Here is an 18,718-nt window from a genome sequence, read left to right as displayed (position 1 = left end):
CTTCAGCCCAACAAGTCCACACTGCCCCTTGAAGCATCCCACCCAGACCCATCCCCCTATAACCCACACACCCCTGAACACTACAGTCAATTTTGCATGGCCAATCCACCTAGCCTGCACATCTTTGGACTGTGGGAGGAAACCGGAGCACCCGGAGGAAACCCACGCAGACACGGGGAGAATGTGCAAACTCCATGCAGACAGTTGCCCGAGGTGGGAATTGAACCCGGGTCCCTGGCGCTGTGAGGCTGCAGTGCTAACCACTAAGCCACTGTGCCACCCCAAGTGCTTGGTTAATAAAACCATCTATTTTGTTAAAATCTCCTGGTCAGAACATCTTGTAATTTTGTCATTGGAATACTGTAAGGATGCAGTTCTCTAAAAGTTACAGACGTCTTATATTTAAATTATTGAAGAACATTTTAATCCTGACAAGCTCACCTTCAGGACCTGCAAAGGAACTAACTATGGATGTTGAATTTTCATCATACACACATTGCATAGTCTAATAACGTTCATGCTAGGTAAAAATCGATTCTTACCTTTTAGTGTAAAACACCAAACTCTCCATTCTCACCAATATTAAATATGTACTATTAAAGTCATATTTGCCTGAGTGCAAAGCTACTCACTGTGAGAAGCATAGAACAGCATACCGTGGAAGGTAACTGCTCAATTCCTTGTGTCTGTGCGTTTTAAGGCTTCTTTTGCATTTCCATTTTGAGGTGACCTTAACTGGAATAGTCTCTGGCTCAGTAACTCTGTGATTATGAGATGATGGGAGAGAGTGGATTCATCCTATTGAAACAACCATGCATGTAAAAGTCAGCACTTCTTTCACTAAAAATTTAATATAAGAATCTGGACATTTACATTAGATTATATGGCATTTTAAAAATTCTAGTTATTCAGTAAACTGGGGAATACAGTCAGATATAAATGTTATCTCATTTTAATGATTCTTTTTTACTTCCACCCATTAATTGTAGAATATCCAAGTAGTAATCTTTAGTAGGGAACTCATGAAGAAGCCTCTGAAGAGGTAATCTTTTCTTTGGAAGATGTCAGATACTCTTTAAGGAGGTTGAATGTTCTTTGGGAGAGATCAGGACCCCTTTTGGATTTATTGAGAATAGACAAGCATAGGCCAGAACCTTATCAGGGTCTGGGCGACATGGTCTACGGTGAGACATGAGGCAGAATCAGGCATGAAATGCAGCAAGCACCATCTCAACGCAAGATCATTTCACTCCATTTTTTAAGGATTTCACAAGCAGTACAGCGAGACAGTCATGAAGGAAGCAAGATTTGCCAATTGACGGGGCGTTTTGTTTGTTAACTGTGCTGTTAACAGCCCAACTCACCTCATTGATATTCAGCCACCCTTCTTATCTAACTCACCAAATAAGCTTGACATTAGGAAAACTCAATATGGAAACAGAGTGGGTAACCTGCTGGATTCAGCTTGACACTTGGCACAAATGAAACTCCATGTTGGAAGGCAGGCACTAAAATCTAAAGGCATACTCCATTGGCATTGGCCAAATATACTTTATTTCCACAACATCTGGCATTTCCCAGCCTCTTTTAATTATCAACCATAGTCAGTGCATAGACTAAAGAATAAAACACCTGACTTTGGTGCCAATTGGGCTGCTATCAGAAGATTACAGGTTCCTGTCTTGCTGCAATTACTTTTGGTGCAACATCGTGGCTCAGTGGTTAGCACTGCTGCCTAAGAGCACCAGGGACTCAGGTTTGATTCCAGCTTTGGTGACTGCCTGGAGTTTACGGCTCTGCAAGTTCTGCCTCTGAGTGGAATAGCCACATAGAAAAAAAACCTGCATTACCAGAAACAACTTACACCAAAGCTTTTGTCTAGCCATTGCAAGCATATGAAGTGGTACGAGCAGTCAAAAAATCACTAGAAACCTTTGTAGCTTTTGAGAACAAGTGAACAACCCACTGAATAACAGGTGATGGAAATGGTTTCCTTCTTCCCAATGCTAATAGTAGTTTGTCAGATCCTCTTGCAATTTTAAGGGCTGATGACCCATGATGGCCTAATCAGTGCTAATGAAAGGGACCTGACCCCAAATGCCCTCTGAAACACTCATGGCAGTGACTTTTGGGGGGCTAAGAGGATCTGAAATGTTTTACTAACCTGCTGAGGTTTTCTAGCATTTGTTGGAATTTTTCTTCCTGATTTCCAACATTCTAGATATTTTGCTTTTTATGATGTTTACTTCCAGCTCAAGTGAAGTTTAGGATATTCTGCTGCCTGAAAGGCCACCTTTATTCATGTTGAGCACAGGCAGCTCACCAATCAAATGCAAATGGGGGTAGAAATTGGTTTTATTCTCTCAAATGTGCTATTGTATGGGTAGTACTATTATTCTGCCCACCCAATGTAAGCTGTTTATGAACATAGGCCACCCAAAATTTGATTTTGATTTACACTTTCTGATAAAACCTTGGTGTTTGAAACTTGTTTAAGGTTCAGAATATTTTAAGAACCTTTGGTCTGGTCATGACAATTGTTAAAACATTCATCGGAGAAAATCATGAAGTTCTGCAATATCACATCTCAGCTTTGATTTCACCGAACTGAGGTTAACTCCTTAATCTATTATTGAATAACTGATTCATGCTCTGTCAGAATCACAGTCAATATCAGAATAATAAAGCAAGACAAATGAGTGTAGTCCAAGTTTTTGAGGGTGATGTGCTTTGATGTGCACTTTAACAGGTACTCTTTCAAATACTGAATGGAAATCTAACAATTGCATCACAACCTTTAATTATAACAAACTGCTTTGATTGCCATCCTGGATAATATTACTGTTGATATAAATGCATGTAATAGCTCATAATGCACCAAGTATTGTGTAGTAATTGCTAACCATGCTTGTAGGCTCACAGATTCAATGCATTAAATGCAGAGAGAAATAAAACAAGATAGCATTTTAAATTTAAATGTTAATTAAATTAATTTCAATTTTAAATAGATGTCAACAGAGGGGTTCAACAAAAAATTACTAATATAATTGCCATATTTAAAAGGATCAAATATACTTTATGATTAAGCAATACCCTGAATAGAGAAAACAAGCATGGGCTTGGACTGATTTCTCGAGTTTCTCAAAAATATACAATGTCCTGAAAGAACTTAAGATTGAAGAATCTAAATTACTTCAATGCATTTGATTTAGTGAAGATCATAGTAAGTAATTGGGAAGGACAGAAATATCTTATCAATGGGAACTGTGTCATAAGGAGCTCATTTTCAGCATTATTTTGATCATTATCTATGTAGGCAAGAAACATTTTTTGAGATAAAATAGTTACGCTAAAAAAGCTCGTGTTAAGCTTGCATTGAGTTCCCCGTAATCTGATGATCCATAGCGTTTTTGAGTACAGCAAAGGCACTCAATGTTAAGAACGTGGTGGAGACAGACATGTCATTTCTGTCTCCTGATTGTCTTTTTAATTATGCCGAACTAGTTGATGCAATTTTTATCTATTGCTATCCTGCAAAAAAACCACATTGTTATGTAAGAAAAGCGAATCTTCTCATTAAGATTAAATCATAGTTCATTTTCTATCATTATTGAATAAATGGGCACTTAGCAAGGAGCATTATTGGAGCATTCTACTCTAACTACAAGTTGCTCGTGGTTGATTCCACAAAATACACAATTTTCTCCCCAGGAGACTTTGTATGATCTAAAGAGGAAGAAATCAAAAAAGACCTTTCATTCCCTTTGTTCATTTCACTTGTTTCTCCATACATTCAGATATTATCACATTGTCAGACCCAGCTAATTGAATATTGCACAATTTTTTTCAAGTGATAATAGACTTAGATTTTCGACAATTACATGTAGTATCAGATGGTACTCTAAAAAACTGCACAATGAATGTGTACTGCTTATACCTTCCTGTTTTACCATCAGTGATACACTCTATGACCTCCTGTACTGGATGCTCTAATGCTTCGTCCAGACAAACGGTGAGTGTGCAGAGACTTGGATGTCCTTTACCTCCCTCTGTCGCCTGCAATGGGATATTTTCACTTCCATTTTGATGTCTAATCACCATAAACCTTGGTAAAATCCAGGTATTAATATGGCGTTGAATTTTATGCCCACCAGGAAGTAGGAAGGCAGGCAGAGGGACATATATAAGGCTCGAAAGCAACAATGCTGTGCTGATACTTGCCTGTCGTCTACCATCTGAAATTATTTCCCTGTGGGAGGTTGGTTAGCTCAGTTGTTTGGTTTGCAAGGCAGAGTGCTATCAAAAGCACAGTTTTAATTCCTGCATCAACTGAGGTTACTATGTAGGACTCTCCTCCCCTTGCCTAAGCAGCATGCTGATCTTCAGGTTAAACCACAATCACTTGTCTCTCTCTGTTTCTGTCTCTGTCTCTGTCTCTCTCTCTCTATAATGAGACAGCAGCCCTGTCTGGTAGGATTATGGTGACTCTATCTTTATTACCTTGCAGTGAATGGAGACATCAGAGGTCTCACTCATCCGTTGGCCAAATGACGCCTTTAAGACACCTATGGATGGAGCTCCTCGTACCACAGCTCAGTGGTGGGTGTGGTATAAAAGGTTAACAATTGTTATGCTAATAGCTATGCTGCAACATCAGTGACGTCAAATGACATCAGATCAGATGGAACTGAGAGTTGAGTGAAGATGTGAGGTCCTCACAAACCTTGACTTGGCGTAAACAGTTAATATATGTTTGTAAGTTTCCACTAGAATTGGATCCATTTCCTCATCTTTCTGAAGTGTCAAGAACCTGGTCATGATATCACTGCAGTGGTGGAGGCTAACACCAAGGTCCAGGTCACCGGGTGAAAGCAGGTAGTATTCTGGATATGCCTGCACACCCTCTGCCCAGCTGAAGCCCAACACCCCTGTCCTAAACCATGTTGGTCCAGGCCCCACCATTCCACTCTCCAAGGGCTGCTGGCCTGACCCCAGCCAGATCTCAGGCTTACTTCAATATCCAGAATGCAGCTGCATCTGCTCATTGGGATTGTCTGTCGTTCCAGTAGTGGCCATTGCTACAAGCGATGCTGCTGGGTCAAGAAAGTTGCTGCCCATGTGTGTGACTCAGATAGGGTTGGAAGCCTTGCCTCAAGATGATTAATGGCCGTGAAAATTGCTGCAGATTGAGCCAGGCAACATAAGTCAATTCACACCCCATCCTAATTTTTGCACCAGGGCAGAGAGGCTGCATGCTGGATAAATTTCAGTCCAGTGGGATGATGATATTGGACCAAGAAAACTAGATCAGAAATAAAACTTTTAAGTGGAAGTAAGTATGTAAGGATGTGAATGATAGTGTACTTGCAGATTAAGCTTGAGGTTTCAACATCCTCTACAGTACTTCATGGGCATTGACTACAGGCTAACAAAACATGGGCCAAATTTTCAAATGCCAAAGGGATTGTAACCTAGTGTGGTTCAGATTCAAAATCAAGGTCCCACAGGTCGCCACAGGATTTCATTTGTTGTCGTGGCGGATCCATTGTATATTTTAGCGGATGTATTATTCCGTAGCAACAAGCTGCAGTTATTTTTAAAAGAACAAATACATTTATAAACAAGCACTTACAATGATTTATATCTTATTCATTATATCCTTCATTTAAAATTAATTATGTTTTTGGCATCAAACTAATTTGTACTTTGCTGCCTGCCAAGGAACAGAAAGTTCTTAACTGAGCTGTGAGTCCTTCTCATTTGGTATAATAACATACAAATGAGTTTTCAATTTCGACTTGTGCCAACAACGTGATATCCTCTTGTAATTAATAACGGCAGGATATTACTATTGTAGCTTAGGAATGTGGTCAGCGCTAACTTATGCCCTTCTCCAGCAATGTATCAACCTGTCATCTGACCTTCCATGGCATTGGCACAGAGCATTCAAAAACCACTGAAAAGCAAGGAGATGGAGAGGGAGGAATCTTGTAGGGGTCTGAGCAACGTGGCCCATGGTGAGATGTGTGGCTAAGCTAGGCAACTAGTTTGGGGAGGCTTTTCTCACTCCACCTTTTATACTTACCACAAGCAGCGTGAATATATTCTCGCTAAACAGAGGCACAATTTCAATTTACAGTAATTATTAATTGACAAACACCTTGGTAACACCAATTCTTGCCTCATTAATAGTTAGAGCTCCATCTTACAAAACTCACTAAACAAGCTCAACTTGAGGAAAACCTGACATGAAATCAAAGCGGGTGCCTAAAACAAACCATCTCTTTTTGTTCCAAATGACCACTAGGTTGGGAACTGGGTCAAAACATCTCATGGCGCAGTTCATAGCCACTAGCCTGTCATCCAGTGATATTGGAATCTGATATGTGCCAGCCTCTAAGAACACACATGGCATATTTCTGATTCACATACAGATTGCTTTTGCACTTTAATTCTACACCTCCGGCTACACCAAAAACTATTATGCTGTAGCAAGAGCACTGTGTAACTCAGGAATACGCTCTGCACCCACCTTGATGTTTACAGCATCCCTGTATTGCATCACATTGCCTTGCCTTTTTGCACTGCCCACAATCCCCCCAACCCCACGCCCCCACCCCCCCCCCCACCCCCACAGTGCCAGCTAGAGATAACCAGGTTTATTTTTTCTTGTCTTGTCTTGTGTTTAGCACAGACACAAATCCAGGATGCGTGTTACGATTGTCAACATGCCTCAACCAAGGTATGGGGAATTATCTTTGCTCATGAGGTGCTGGCACAGTTAGTCAAGCAAACTTCTGTTACCGTTCCAAAGGACTTAAACACTGTGAGTCAGCCTCCTGGGGTGGTGAGAAGCAGAATCCTCACCTCACGAGGGATGAATAAATGAACGTTGAAACCAAGCGGAGTCTTGGGGACTGCTTTGCAGAACACTTCCCCTCGGTTCGCAATAAACAACTGCACCTCCCAGTTGCGAACCATTTTAACTCCCCCTCCCATTCCTTAGACGAGATGTCGATCCTGGGCCTCTTGCAGTGCCATAATGATGCCACCCGAAGGTTGCAAGAACAGCAACTCATATTCCGTTTGGGAACCCTGTAGCTCAATGGTATCAATGTTGAAGCTTCAAAATCTCCCGCTTCCCCATCTGTATCCCAAAACCAGCCCAGCTCGTCCCCGCCTCCCTAACCTGTTCTTCCTCCCACATATCTGCTCCTCCCACCTCAAGCCGCACCTCCACTTCCTACCTACTAACCTCATCTCGCCCCCTTGACCTGTCTGTCCTCCCCAGACTGACCTATCCCCTCCCTACCTCCCCACCTATACTCTCCTCTCCACCTATCTTCTCTTCCCCTCTATTCATCTTCAGTCCGCCTCCGCCTGTCTCCCTATTTATTTCAGAATCCTCTCCCCATCCCCCTTTTCTAATGAAGGGTCTAGGCCCGAAACGTCAGCTTTTGTGCTCCTAAGATGCTGCTTGGCCTGCTGTGTTCATCCAGCTCCACACTTTGTTATCTCCTATAGATTGAAGTGTTGCTAATGTAAGCCTACTATTTGAAAAATGGAAGGTAGAAGGAAAACGGAATTATAGACCAGTTAGCCTGAGATCAGTAGTGAGGCAAATGTTAGAGTTCACTATAAAAGATTTAATAGCAGAGCATTTGAAAAACGGTGACAGGATCTGACAGAGTTAGCATGGATTTATGAAAGGGAAATTATGCTTAACAAAGTTACCAGAATTCTTTGAGGATGTAACTCGTAGAATTATTAGGGGAAGCCAGTGGATGTGAAACTTTGTATAAAAGACGGGAAAATTAACTCACCATGGTTTGACAGCATCTTCCAAAACTCATGACCTCTGCCATCTAGAAGGACAAAGGCAGCAGATGCATGAGAACACCATCACCTATAAGCTGTACCCGCTTCCACTCCCCAAGTGACTCACCATTCTGACTTGAAACATGTCTGTGGCTGGGTCAAAATCCTGGAATTCCTCTCCTGGTGGCTGTGTAGGCTTCCATCCCTGCATCCCTACGAACTGCAGCAGCTCAAGAAGGCAGCTTACCGCCACCTTCTCACCTTCACCTTTAAATGTGCAAGATAGGAAGAACATTACATTTCTAAGACATAGGGAAGCTATGAAGAGATGCAGAAAAGGTAAATGCCTGGGCAAAGATCTGGCAAATGAATTGCAATGTGAGCAAATGTGATATTGTCCGTTTTAGTAGGAAGGATAAAAAAGAAGCATATTATCTAAATGGTAGAAGATTACACGCTCTGAAATGCAAAGGTGTCTGGGTGTCGTACTGCACGAATCACAAATGATTAGCTTGCAGCAAATAATTAGGAAAGCTAATAGAAAGTTACTATTTATTGTAAGAACAACTGAATTCCAAAGTAGGGAGGTTATGCTTTAGTTTCTGCCAATAGTGAGGCCATATCTGGAGGTACTGTGCACACTATTAGTCTCCTTGTTTAAGGAAGGATTTAAATGCATTGGAGGCAGTTCAAAGAAGATTTACTGGACTAATACCTGGAATATCCAAGATAATAAAATGTGAGGCTGGATGAACACAGCAGGTCCAGCAGCATCTCAGGAGCACAAAAGCTGACGTTTCGGGCCTAGACCCTTCATCAGAGTGATGAAGGGTCTAGGCCTGAAACGTCAGCTTTTGTGCTCCTGAGATGCTGCTGGACCTGCTGTGTTCATCCAGCCTCACATTTTATGATCTTGGATTCTCCAGTTCCCTGCATCTGCAGTTCCCATTATCACTAATACCTGGAATAGGTGGGTTGTCTTATGATGAAAGGTTGGACAGGCAGAGTTTGTAACCATTGGAATTTTGAAGTGTAAGAAGCCATATGTTTATAAGACATAGGAGCAGAAGTAGGCCATTCAACCCATCAAGTCTGCTCAGGCATGTACCAAGATCATGGCTGATCCAACAATCCTCAACTCCACTTTCCTGCCTTTTCCCTTGAACCCTTGATTCCTTTGCAGATTACAAAGCTGTCTCAGTGCCTTGAATATACTTGGCAACTCAGCCTTGACAGACCTCTGTCATAAGGAATTCAGATTCACAGTCCTCTGAGAGAAGAAATTCCTCCACATCTTTGTCTTTAATTAGCCATTCATTATTCTGAGAATATACCCTCTGGTCCTAAAATCTACCGCAAGAGGAAACAACCTCACTGTATTTACTCTGATAAGTTCCTAAAGAGTCTTATATGTTCCAAGAAAGTTGCTTCTCATTCTTCTAAATTCCAATGAGTACATGCTCACCCTACACAATTTTCTCCTGATAGGATAGTACCTCCATGCCAACTATCAAAGCGAACCTTTTCTGCGCTGTCGCCTTTATCAATATGTCTTTCCCTTAGGTAAGGGTAACTTGATTGCAACATATATGATCCTGAATGATCTTGGCAGGGTCATTGTGGAAAGGGTTTTTCCTCTTGTGGAATAATCTACAACAAAGGTTTACTATTTATTTAAGACAAATTTGAGGAGGATTGTTTTCTCGTGGAGGGTCATGAGTTTTTTGGAATTCTCTTGCCCAAAAGACATTCGGTGCAGAGTGCTTGAGTATTTTTAATGCAGAGGCAGATAAATTCTTGATAAGCAAAGTGGTAAAATGTTATTGGTAGTAAATGGTGTTCTCAGTTGTAGGTCTTTTTTGGAGTTTTATTGAGCTTTCTAATCCACTAATTTCAGCGGCCATCTGATTGATGATTCCATCAGGCCAGGAAAGACCAAAATTGCCTTTATGTCTGGTTCATTCCTTAGAATGACTGTTTTGTTTAACTCCTATGGGATGTAATCAAATCCTATTTAATGCTTCACTATTGTTCAGTACTTGGCTGACGAATTTATGTTGTTTTAAAAGAAACTTCTTGTTTTGGAGTCAAGACAATAACAATGACTTAGGAATTTATGTGTATTTTTGAATAGTGTATAGAAAGACTCATAGAATGATACAAGATAGAAGGAAGCAATTCTGTCCATCTTGTAGCCTCCAATCTTCTTCACAACACTCTAAGGTGACCTCCTGCAAACATTTGTCAATTTGTTTTGAAATGTATTGTTGTAACCTAAATCATGAAACGGCATCAACAACCTCAATTACTGGGGTCATGAGTTCAAAGTGAGAGGAGGAAAGTTTAAGGGAGATATGTGTGGAAAGTTCTTTACACAGAGGGTGTGGGCGCCTGGAACGCATTGCCAGCGGAGGTCGTAGACGCAGACACGTTAGCGTCTTTTAAGATAAAATTAGACAGGTACATGGATGGGCAGGGAGCAAATGGACACAGACCGTTAGAAAATAGATGACAGGTTAGACAGAGGATCTTGATCAGCGCAGGCTTGGAGGGCCAAAGGGTCTGTTCCTGTGCTGTAGGTTTCTTGGTTTCTTTGTTTGTTTCTTTTCAGATAGTGAATTCCAAGTCACATCTGCTCACTGTGTGAATGGATGCTTCTTCATGATGTCTCTGGTTCCTTTAGTAATTAGTTTATATATTGTTATCACCTCTTCTTCGTGTGGAAATTGTTTCTTTTCATGATTTTGGACATCACCATGAATTTCCCTTTCAACCTTGCCTACTTCAAGGAAAGTAACACCAGTTATCAAGTAGCTAAAGTATTTTAGGTCTGGTATGAATCTAATCGATCCACTCTGCATCATCCCTGTAGTGTGTCACTCAGAACTAGAAACAATATTACATCTGAGGAATGACTGGTGTTTTAGAAAATTTTGCTTTCTTAACAGCCTTCACAACTTGCCCTGCAGTCTTTGAAGACATTTGTCCATGTACAGCCAAATCTCTCAACTTCACCTTTGGAATTATAGACATTTTTAATCAACCTATTAAAGAATGTTATTACACATTTCTGGAGCAGGTGGGATTTCTGGCATAGAAATAGGGGCAACAACCTGCATCACAGTTTTAAAATTGTATCCTTTGAATTGCCTGCTCTCATTCATTCTCCCAAAACTAATCACTTCACAGTTCATCAATCTGTCTATATCCTGCTGACATTTGTTACCATTCTCTGTTGGTGTGTAATTTTATAAATAAGATGATAATTGCCTAGGAGTTAAACATAACGAGACATATAGGTGCTGGGAACTAAGATGCTGAACTCCCAAACTCCCAATTTCTGGTGAACAACAACCTCCTTACTGTTCACTATATTTCAGAGATTTTATGCGATCTGCAAATGATGAATTATGCTGTAGTACCTAAGTCCAGCCCAGTTTGAAAAACAACCATTCATGGCTACTCTTAGCTTTACATCCATTTGATCGTTTTGCACCAAAACAAACATTCATCACATAATTTCTTATTTAACTGACAATTAGATGATATTTTATTAGACATTTTTCAAAAATCCACACACATAAAATCAACCAATTTACCTCTATCCACCCCATCCTTCACTTTACCCATCCATCATTTTATCAATAAGGTTTGTCAATTTAGTAAGTTATAATTTGCCTTTAGCAAATGTATGTTCACTTTGAATTACTAAGTCATATTTTCAAGTGCTCGTGAATTTTATCCAGGATTACTGTCATTAAAAATTTTCTTTGCTGGATGGCCTGCGAGATTTAGTACTCTTTCCTTTTTTGAACAGTGATACAATATATGCAGTCTTCAATTATCTCATCTTTGAAGGTGTCCCATTACTTATTTACTCATAGAATCATAGAATTTTATGGTGCAGAAGAAGACCACTTATCCCATGGTATCCATAGTGGCTGGCGAGAGCCATCCTCCCCAGCTCACCTTCTGGCTCTTGGTGGCCTTGCAGTTATATCAATTAAATGCACATCCAGGTACTTTTTAGATGTCATGAGGGATCCAATCTGTACCACATTTTCAAGCAGATCCCACCACTCTGTCAATAAAAATATTTCCCTTGAATCATGATCTGTTATCCTAAGTCTATGCCCCTGGTTATGAACTCCTTTGTGACACTTCACCGGGGCAATGCACTGGAAATCAAACCCTACTTCCAGGCGTCACAAAAGTTGAAGATCTTACTGTAAAATATACACTAAATTCCTCAATTTACCTGCATTTTTAGATTCAGGTTGATAGAAAGCAAGTTCTACATTTGTCAGTTCTGAGAAAGGGTCACTGGACCTGAAACTTGTAACTCCGATTTCTCTCCGCAGATGCTACTAGACCTGCTGAACTTTTCCAATATTTTGTTTTTTTATGTTTCTTCACTTCTGCACTTAGCAAATTAAACCTATTTATTACAAATAAGTAAGTTCTAGCTACAAGTGACTATTATGAGCTGTTTCTATATAACTTTATCAGTTAAATCTCTAAACCCATTATAAAACTTGCCCTCTACACACATAGAGATAGAATTTATTTTTAATAAGTGTATTAAGGGTGGAGAGAAGAACTGGAAAGAGAATTCATTGGTCCCTCTCCCCAGGTTTTGTTCAGAAGTTCCTTTCAGCTTCCCAGGACTGTTCCTTGATCTCTCTTCTCCAGGTCCTTGCAGGCAGGAGGCACAAATTTTCTGTAATATTGGATAAAAGCAACAACTTACTGCAAGTAGTGATGGAAAATAATACGCCTTTCTTCAAGCTTATTTTAAGATTTTTTTTCCCTCAAGAGGTATTTTCTGGAGGCCTGAAGGCCTGTGACTCAATTATTCATATGCACAAGCTGTTTAGCTAAGTGGTAACCAATCAACTAGTTGTTGCCAGGCAAAAGATTTCTGTCTTTGACCATAAAATGAACTCAGGGCAAGGAACAGCACAGCAGATCTGGCAGCATCTGTGAAGAAAAAATATCAGAGTTTACATTTCAGGCCTATTGGCCCTTCCACAGAGCTTCTGTCTTTGACCTCTGGTCACCACTGTACAGACCAACCAGTTACTTATTTCTGGTCAAACCTCTTTTTGCACACACCCTTCGCTCAGCGCATCGACAGTAATTTCCCCCCTACTGCTTGAATAAGCAGCAGTGCAATAATACTAATGTTCGATGTTGACAGTCTGCTTTTAAGATGTGTTGAAACTACTTCTACAATCCTTGGTTTTCAAAATAGTCCTTTTCCCATTCAGTCCGTAATTAAAAATATAGAGAAACAAAAAGACAGAGTCTTTACATCTTCGAATCCACACTTACTTAGATCCTTCATAATCAATCCTGACTCTGCCTCCGATGTTCCACCAAAATAAGTCCCACCTTACCTAAAGTTCATTCTTATAAGAATTCTCTGGTCCGGGCAGCCTCATCTTAAATCTTCTCTATGCTATCTTTAGTGCAATCATGTACTTCCTATATAATATGATGGTCAGATTCATCGCAATAATCCAGCTGTTGTCTTGCTAATGTTTTGTAAACTTCCTGCAGAAGCCCAAAATTCAAGTCAAAATCATTGATATAAACCACAAGAACCACAAGACACTTAGGACTGAAAATAGTATTCCAGTTACAAATACACACGACTGTTACAGTTGACATTTTCTATCTGTTTCTGAATCAGCTTTGATTCAATGTGGATAAATGTGAGGTGCGGCATTTTGGTGTTGCAAACAAGGACATGAAATTAATGATAGACCCTGGCTCTTGTTTTAGAACAAGAGAGACCTAGGGTTCCAGGTGTATAATTCTTTGAAATTTATGTCACAATTAGACAGGCATTTAGCATGCTTACCTTCATTACTCAGACCTTTGAGTATAGGAGTCATAGAGACAGGACAATTTGTTTGTGTTGTGAGGGAGGGTTTAAACTAAATCTGCAGGGAGTGTGGGATCCTCAACATGCTCAACAGCAGGGAGGCAAGTGCGAGGCTGGAAGGAGATACAGTAATCAGAAATAGCAAGTTCAAGAGCGAGGTCAGACTGGAACAGGGCAGGGAGCGAGGAATGCCTGTTGGATTAGATTGCATCTATTTCAATGCAAGTGGCCTGAAAGATAAGGTTGATGAACTCAGGATGTGGATAGGTGCATGAGGCTTGGGTATTATAGCCATTACAGAAACATGGCTAAAGGAAGGACAAGTCTGGCAGCTTAGTGTGCCAGAGTACAGGTGCTTTAGGCAGGACAGAGATGGAGGCAAGAGGGAAGGGGCAGTTGCATTTTTGATTAAGGGGACTATCATAGCAGTAGCCAGAGACGAAATAACTGAGGGATCATCCAGTGAGGCTTTGTGGGTAGAGCTAAGAAGTTCAAAGGGGATGGTGACGTTATTGGGTTTGTACTGTAGGGTCTCAAATAGTCAATGGAAATTAGAGGATCAAATATGCAGGGAGATTGCAGGAGAAATAGGACTGTCATAGTCGGGGATTTTACATTTCCTAACATAAACTGGGACTGCCATAGCGTTAAGAGTTTGGATGGGTGGAATTTGTTAAATTTGTTCAGGAATGTTTTCTCAAGCAGTTGATAGAGGGTCCGACTCAGGAAGGGGCAAAACCCGATCTACTCTTGGGAAATAGGGCAGGACAGGTACCTGAGCTGACAGTAGGCGAGCACTTTGGGACCAAATTCTAAATTGGGGCAAGATGAATTTTGATGGAATTAGACAGGAACTTGTGGGGGTTGCTTAGAGTTTTTGTTTACAGGCAAAGGAACCTCTGGCAAGTGGGAGGCCTTTAAAACCATGATAGCTAGAGTTCAAGGTCTATATGTTCCTAAGAGGGTGAAGGGCAAGGTTGGCAGGAGTAGGGAACCCTGGATGATGAGAAGTATTGAGGATTTAATCAGAAAAAAGAAGGAGGCATGGCTCAGGAACAGAAGTTGGGATGTCATGTTGAGGTTGTATGCGGTTCTGGTCACACTGTTATAGGAAAGATGTTAAAGTAGAGAGGATTCAGAAAATATTTACCAAGATGTTGCTGGGAATGGAGAGTTTGAAATGTAAGAATAGACTGGAAAAGCTGGGATACTTTCACTGGAGTGTAGGAGGCTGAGGGGGGCCTTATTGAGGCTTATAAAATCATGAGGGGCATAGATAAAGTGAATGACAAGGACCTTTTCCCTAGGGTGAGGGAGTTCAAAATTAGGGGACATATTTTTATGGTGAGGGGAGAAAGATTTACAAAGGTCATGAAGGAAAACTTCTTTACACAGTGACTGGTTTGTGTGTGGAATGAACTGCTAGAGAAAGTGGGAGATGCAGATATATTTATAATGCTTAAAAGACATTTGGATAAATTCATAACTAGGGAAGGTTTGGAAGGATATGGGCCAAGCTCGGGCAGGCGGGTCTAGTTTAGTTTGGGAACATGGTCAGCGTGGATTCGTTGAACTGAAGGGTCAGTTTCCATACTGTATGACTCTATGACTCTATAATATTGAGGGTCTTGGTATCTGCTCTTGAATTTCTATTTTTAAATGTTATCTTTCCATTTAGTCCCTTGACATTCAAGGGAATTTGGATTTATTAATCCCTTAATTTTTCTTTATGGAAAAAGTGGTTTTGAAACCTCACAATCTTTTTTTCTTGAATTTTCCCACTGATTCATGTTATAACAATTAAATTGCAAAATGTAATTACCTCCCACTTCGTGTGAAAATTTGCAGGAAATGGATATTTATCACATTTGAAATAACTGCTCATCTGTCGGAATTGGTGTTTACTGTTTTTATCATTTTGCTGATCAAAGTGTATTTTTCCCTCAGTTCATGCAAGATTAGCATTATATTTTTGATAACTGCATTTTCATCTTGACTTTCTTTTCCATTTTTGGTTCTATACGAAGCTTTCAGTTGATGAAAAGCAGTGGAAATTATATTTAGTTAGATATGCAATACAAAGGATTTAGTATAATTAAATCTGTGTTATTGCTGATGCACTTATCGCAAAGTATTTCATTTTAAAATATGTAGGGTAATATTCTCTTTGATCACACTGTAAGCTAATTGTAGAGCATTGTACTGGGGAAAGCAGTTGACCCCCTTTATGGTTTCTACCACATTTAATACATATTTCTGGTCAACGTTGGAGTAATGGGAGCAAAGACTGTGATTGAAATGAACACTTGAAGGTGTGTGAAATTTAAAATTATGTTATCCTAGTCTTCTCATATTTTACATGTCAATTAAGTGCAGACTGTATGGACATTCTGAGTTGCTATGCTTTGCTTGAAATTCGATCCTCATAGGGATAGATTGTGAATCATATCTGGCAGTCAGTTGATGACAATTGACAAGTTGGTCTACAATTGGATTACCTTATGCCTGGGAACTTTAAAGAATAGTGGATGATGCAGCTTCTGACTCATATGATGGTCCTTAGACACACTGCAATGTCCCATTTGTGATATAATTGCAGACAAGTTACGTGGCCAAAAAGATTGTGTAAGAGTTTTGGAAAAAAATTTGGATGCAATTTCATTACAGGACATTTGTTATAATGCAAATTAAACTCATCAACGACAAAGCAATTATCTAAGCCTGATGAATGATTAATACCTTTGGAGATTCCAGTTCACTTCGGAAAATGTAACATTTTTTAGTATGTCACTGGAGGACATCAAACTGAGCTCCTTGACAGCTATGGTAGCAGTGAAAATGACAACTACCTTCATTTCTTTTTTTTTGCCTCAGGCACTGGCCAGGAGACGGTGTGTGTCAGTCTACAATTCATCATGGTATCAAGCAAGTAACTGAGGCATTATTTTTCAGAGTAAGGAGGTATATCACTTTCCCACTGATCAACAGGAAAAAACAGAGCTGAAGAGTGACTTCTCACAATAATCCTTGCAACTGGAGGGGACAAGCTGGCTCACAACTGTACAACTGTGTGAAGCTTCTGGGATGAAATATGTTCTAAAAAAAAAATCCAGTACCCAATGACCTTCTGGTGGTATTGAAAACTGGCACACACATATCTACCCACTTCCATGATCATGGGTCATCGGGCCTTCATCAGTTATTCAATATTTTTCAGCCCTCACGGAAAACAACAAATTTAAAAACATATTGCTTTATACAGTGTTGAAGAGTGGAGTACTTTCTACTTTGTGGACATGCTGACACATTTTATGTAAACCTATAGGTAGCTGCAAGCGTTGTAAGCTCATCACTGCTGAAAATACAACTCATTCCCTTTGATGACCTTTTTTTCAGGTTGTGACAATAAAATTCACAGTTGATGCTCTGAGATCACACAAGTGAGGACTGCACAGATTTACAAGAATCATTTCACTGTATTCTGACAGTAAAAGCAAATTCACATTCATTAGAAATGTGGCCTGAGCATCATGCAAAATGGGTGACAGCAAAACAATAACCCCATTTTATCCTCAGCCTAATGTTATTTTCCAATGAATTTACTAGGTTTTGTTTTGTACCAGCACTGAAGATTGATTGCTGGCTTGTATGTGGGCTACATTAGCACACCGTTCCTTCAGAATAAGAGCTATTAATAGTTATGGGCCATTTTCAGGTTTTGAACTCATGGTTTGTGACCACTATGCATTTATTGCCATTGAACAAGTCACATACCAACTTGATATTTTCTCCTTATTTGTCTTGTAACAGCATTGTCTTGAGGTGGATCGATTAGCCAGCTGCCTTAACACTCAATATGGGAATTAAAAGTATCTGCTGATAGCACATGGGCCAAACTGCATTTCTTAAAGGCAGCTGTTTTGGGTATTCTCACCATAGATTCCGGACCCCAAGAAGTCTCATGGCATCAAGAAAGTGTATGTATTTAAGCCTTATGCTGATGACTGCTGATTTATTAGTAGCAGTTCATGAGGGCAGTTCAGCACCACCACTACAAGGATGATTAAGGATGGGTAATAAATCCAGCCAGGGATACTCCACATTTTAAAAAAAAAATTCATGTGATCTGATAGGATAGGAAAATCAGAACAAGATAGGTAATTCAGCCTAATGTGACAAAGTGTGGAGCTGGATGAACACAGCAGGCCAAGCAGCATCTTAGGAGCACAAAAGCTGACGTTTCCAGCCTGGACCCTTCATCAGAAAAGTGGGAGTGGGAGAGGGTTCTGAAATAAAAGAGAGAGAGGGGAAGGCAGATCGAAGATGGATAGAGGAGAAGATAGGTGGAGAGGAGAGTATAGGTGGGGAGGTAGGGAGGGGATAGGCCAGTCCGGGGAGGATGGGCAGGTCAAGGGGGCGGGATGAGGTTAGCAGGTAGGAAATGGGGTTGCAGCTTGAGGTGGGAGGAGGGGATTGGTTAGGGGAGGGACAGGTTAGGGAGGCGAGGAGACATTCAGCCTTCAAGCCTGCTCTGTCATTCAATGGCTGATCTGTGGCCTAACTCCATATGCTTACTTTGGGGCCATATACCTTGATACCATCTTTTCATAAAAATTTGTCTATCTTTAATTTAAATTTAACAATTGAATTAGTATCAACTACCATTTGAGGGAGAGAGTTCTAAACTTTCACTCCTCTGCACGTAGAGGTGCTTTCTAGCAACTCTTCTGAATGGTCTTGCCCTAATTCTTAAACTATACCCCCAGTTCTAGAATCTTGAACCCGTGGAAATAGTTTATTTGCCCATTCATCTGATCTATCAATATCCTGTTTGCGCTGATGTCAACACCATTTTTACTGCCCAATTTTGTGACAACTGCAAATTTGGATGTTTGACGGATTATGCCATGATCCAGGGCATTAAAGAGTATTGTGAAAAATTGAGGACCCAACACAGATCTCTGTGGGACTCCATTAGTTATGGCCTGCCAAATGGAGTACCTACTCATT

At 40.3% G+C, this 18,718-nt stretch overlaps 1 long non-coding RNA gene across 1 annotated transcript in view; it reads right to left on the bottom strand.

Moving 5' to 3' along the window:
• Positions 1-684: 684 nt before the first annotated feature.
• The window catches only part of LOC125453762 (uncharacterized), a 62,035-nt gene continuing 44,001 nt past the window's right edge, over positions 685-18,718 (bottom strand). Inside the window, exons 2-3 of the long non-coding RNA XR_007247847.2 lie at positions 7,946-8,085; positions 685-798 (exon numbers count right to left, since the gene is read on the bottom strand). This is a non-coding gene — a long non-coding RNA (uncharacterized LOC125453762). The remainder of the gene's footprint in view (positions 799-7,945; positions 8,086-18,718) is intronic.

Source organism: Stegostoma tigrinum, chromosome 7 (assembly GCF_030684315.1).
Source record: "Stegostoma tigrinum isolate sSteTig4 chromosome 7, sSteTig4.hap1, whole genome shotgun sequence".
Taxonomy (NCBI): domain Eukaryota; kingdom Metazoa; phylum Chordata; class Chondrichthyes; order Orectolobiformes; family Stegostomatidae; genus Stegostoma; species Stegostoma tigrinum.
This window is presented reverse-complemented; position numbering and strand designations above follow the sequence as displayed.